This window comes from Cryptomeria japonica, chromosome 7 (assembly GCF_030272615.1).
Source record: "Cryptomeria japonica chromosome 7, Sugi_1.0, whole genome shotgun sequence".
Classification (NCBI taxonomy): Eukaryota; Viridiplantae; Streptophyta; class Pinopsida; order Cupressales; family Cupressaceae; genus Cryptomeria; species Cryptomeria japonica.
This window is the reverse complement of record NC_081411.1, coordinates 771,539,782-771,544,454: the sequence shown is the minus strand read 5'-3', so window position 1 is coordinate 771,544,454 and position 4,673 is coordinate 771,539,782. Positions and strand designations below refer to the sequence as shown.

The window sequence follows — 4,673 nt, the reverse complement described above, 5'->3', positions numbered from 1 at the left end:
TCTCATGATTGCAACATTTTTAAATACTTGAAAATATCTCCTGATGACCATATTATTAGATGGTTAAAAATATCTCCTGATTGCATCAAATGCAACTGATTTCGTGATTGTTTATTTTACATTTTATCTAACCCACCCTAACCCTATCTAACGCCACAATTTTCTGACTTCAAATAAGAAATAACTTGCAAACTGTTATACTCCATTATAAATAGCTGCATTAAGCTCCTGCACACAAACAACCTACCAAAGCTCGTTAGTTGTAATCTTTTGTGGGCTCAATTATTTTGTAGTGTTTGTGCAATGTCTAATTTGAAGGGAGATGCCATTTCTTCTTCTATACCAGATAATGCTTTCAATCACTGGGATGACGATTTTGTGCAATCTATGGAAACACCATATCTCGTACTCTACTTAAACTTCTTACATATTATTATTTCTATTCCCATCATAATTTTTTTTGTAGTTCGTTTTGGTAGAAATTTCTTCATGGCTTATTGTTAATTTTATATTACAGGGTTCTGAATACCGTGAACGTGCTGAAACACTGGTTAAAGAAGTCAAAATCTTGTTGAAAGAAATGCAGAGTGGAGTTGATGGCAGCGATCTGATCGACCGACTTGAGATGGTCGATGCATTGCAATGCCTTGGAATAGATCGATTTTTTCAGGATGAAATAAAAGCAGCTCTTGATTATGTTTATGGGTTTGTTAAATTTCTGATCTCTTAAATTTGGCTTATAAATTGGTCCAGATGTATTTTATTTTAACATTAACAATCTTGTGATACAGATGTTGGGATAAAAGTGTGGGTATAGGAGAAGGATCTGAAAGTTGTAGGAGGAATTTGAATGCTACAGCTTTAGGACTCAGACTACTTAGACTCCATCGTTATCATGTCTCTGCAGGTACCCAAATAACTCAAATCCACTTCTAAGTTGCTTTTACATCAACAAATAATTCATTCAGTATTTTACATATATCCGTTTTTTCAATATATTCACTTAGTTAATTGTTTCTTTATTTATGATCTATTATGAAAAGACGTGCTTGAAAATTTCAAAGATGAGAATGGGGAGTTTATTAGCTGTGGAGGAAAAAATGATGACAATATGAAGAGCAGTAGAGAGGAACATGTGGTGAGAAGTATGCTGAATCTTCTTAGAGCTTCAACTGTGGCATTTCCTGAAGAAACAATTATGCAAGAGGCTAAAGTGTTTAGCTCTCATATAAAAGCAGTGTTCTGAAAGAGGTATTAAAGTTTAGGAATGAATTTGTTAAAATTTGGAAGTCATTGAGCAAAAATTTAGAGAAGCAGAAATAAATTTGAAAATTATTGAGTAAAAAAATAGAAATGTAGAAATTAAAGTGTTAATTATTATTTCTATTATATTCTCTTAATAGGTGGAGTATGCACTTATTTATGAATGGCCTCGTACTTTTATCATATGGGAGGCTCAAAATTTCATAGAAATCTATGAGTTAGATGAGTTCAGGTAAAGTTTTTAAAACTATTATTACAAAAATATTTTTCTACAGTTTGAATTATCAAAAGATTTAATGTGGATTAATTGAAGTATTTTTTTTTCTATTTTCTTCAGGTTGAAGGATGTGAAGATTTTGGAGTTAGCAAAATTAAATTTCAATATATTGCAATGTGTATACAAGACAAAGATGAAGACACTCTCTAGGTAATTATCACCATCAAGTAGATTGATTCATATATAAAGTATATAGATCTTAGATTAAATAATATAATTCAACTTCTTAAGGATGATAAGTAGAAAAAAAAATGAAGACATTTTATTCTTTTGTAGGTGATTAACAATAGCCTAGCTACATGTTTCAACAACCACAATGTTAGAAACAAATAAACTAAATAGAGTAACTTTCTATGACCACTTATGAAATAAAATGGAAGAGAAAGAACTAAAGTGGGAATATTTTATATTTAATCAAAATGAAAAAAAAAATAGAAAACATATTTCTAGTATTCTCTCTAGTGTTAAAAAGGAAAAGGAAGTGGGATTTTGGAAAAAGTGTAGATAAATACCAATGGAAATTCTAGGATGCAAAATTTCTAAAGCTATAGATTGGGCTTGGCCATAACTCTTGGTCTTATAGATTTGTTTGTTGAGTGTTGTTTAGTTCGAATTAAATATATTATATGACGAAACTTTAATATTATGCAATATGTCTCCTCTTTAGAACGTTGATACAATTTAAAAATATACTATTAGATTTGACAATTATCACCATGAGATGTGGTAGTAGCAAAAATCACATATGATGTTAAATATGGTGAAGGAACTTATTATAATACATTTCCCAATAGCAAATATCCACTTTTTGGTTTGTGCACCCATTAAACAATAGTAATTTGCATGAATGATAGCCTCCTAAATAAAATTATTGAAAAAATATATTTTAAATAGGATATAAAAGTGAATCTTACAAATCAATTTCCCATGAAAATGTCATGATAGTGTCATGTCTACAATAGTTAATTAGAACCATCCATAATTTATATATCATTAAGATAAGAAATATGGGTTTGTAAAAAGGCCTTGGTGTGGTCCCAAATTTTTGCATAGCAATTTGTTTTGAAATTATAATTTATAATGCTTATCTTTTTCAATTTTTTAAATTTCTTAAAAGATACTAAATTTGATTAACTTTATGCAGCTGATGGCTAAATTCTGGGATCTCAAAATTGATAGCACTCAGAGAGCGTTCAATTGAGTACCTTTTGATGGGAATTAGTGTTGCACATGAGATGGAGTTTTGTAGTACTAGAATTGCTGTGGTGAAAGTAGCAACCCTTGCCACTATACTCGATGACCTTTTTGATGACTACTTAACTCTTGATCAAGTTGAGCTTGTTGTTGAGGTCATTATTCAAGGTTGGAACGTTTCACTTATGCAAAATTTTCCAGACAATTTCAAGGAAATCGTGGAATTTGTTTCTAAAACAGTTAATGAATTGTCAAGTGATGCCACTAAAAAGCAAGGGCGTGATATGACATAGTTTATTACAAAAGCAGTACGTATACTTCTTTCAAAATATATTTTAAATTGTTTATTTTTTATCCATGCATTATTTAGGGAAAATAAAATCATAAATATTTGATTAGATTATATATTTGACACTAATCATAATATTAGCGGGACATTGCACACTTAAATTTAAGCTATTGAACTTTTACAAAGTACAAAGTAAGGTTTTTCTTTACATAATTTAATAATGTTTCTTTTTATATGGAAAAGCTCATTGCTATCATATTTCAAGTTGAAACAAAAACTCATAGATCATTGAATGAAATTATGAAATACATTTAACCTTTTAAAATATATTATGTTTTAGTGGGCAGATTATTCTAAAGCTAATTTACAACAAGCACGATGGAATACAAGTGGATGTGTTCCAACCTATAATGAGTACATCAATGTTGCTAAAACAAGTGCAGCGATTGGACCAATTTCATTGCACTCTATCCTCCTAACCACCATTTTAGAAAACAATGATATTGAGAAGATATTCCTAAATCGATCAACATTATGTGAGCTTGTCTGGTTATCTTTACGCTTAGCAGATGATGCACAAGATTTCCAGGTTTTTCTTATTATACTTAATCTCATCATTACATATATGTAGTTATGTTGTAATGGCTTCAATATTAACATATCTCTTATTGTATTAAAGGATGAGAAACTCCATGGACAAACTGCGTCAGCCATTTCCTCATATATGAGGGATCATCCTAAAAGCTTAGAAGATGATGCATTATGTCACATCAATTGCCTTGCTGGTCAATTGATTAAGGAGTTAATGTGGGAATTTCTAAATCCAAATAATAAATTTCTCAACTATGAGAAGTTATGTTTCAATCTTAGTAGAGGAATACAATGTTTCTATGTACTTGGAGATGGATTTACATATCCTGAAAAGGGTATCAAGCATCAAGTATTAAAAGTTCTAGTTAATCCTGTGACAATATAGCATTTCTATCATCCAAAAAAGAAATGCCAACTATGAGTTATACTATTTGTATGTCCTTAATATTAAAGCATGTAATGGGCTATGAGTGGTCATCTTGTGGCTACCATAACTCTTAAATATGTCATGTGATCATTATTAGATTACTATCTAATTTATTTAGGCTAGTTGAAGTATTAGATTCTATAAGTAGGCCTTGGTGATATTTAAGGTATAAGTAAGGCATATATAAAAGGCAATGAATATTATTGGAACACCAGATTGTGAATTGTGTTCTCTTCTGATATATCTGGTGGTTTTCTCCCTCAAAGTGGCTTGTTATTTTTATCTATTATTGAAAGTATTTGCAAAATATTTTATATTATATTCCTCCTTTCTAAAGTTATTTCATTACAAAAATTTAAAGTCACAAGTTATATGCTTTCAATCTACATTCATAATAAACTTTACATGCATTTATATTGACATGTGTCTATTTTCTTCTCTTACAATATTTTGATTGTTATCATATTTGATGCATAGTTAAGTTGGTTCACATTCAGTACATATATTTATCTACATTAATTTACATGTCTATTGTATTTGGTTAGTTTAATGATTTAGATTGATTTTTACTAATATTACATTCTATCTCTATGTTGATTGAGGTTGGCTTCAGTTTTACTACATTTAGACTA

General features: G+C 29.7%; 1 pseudogene; it reads left to right on the top strand.

Annotated features, from left to right (window-relative positions):
• The first annotated feature begins 223 nt into the window (after window positions 1-223).
• On the top strand, window positions 224-4,240 carry LOC131076547 (delta-selinene-like synthase, chloroplastic; annotated as a pseudogene).
• Window positions 4,241-4,673: the final 433 nt, after the last annotated feature.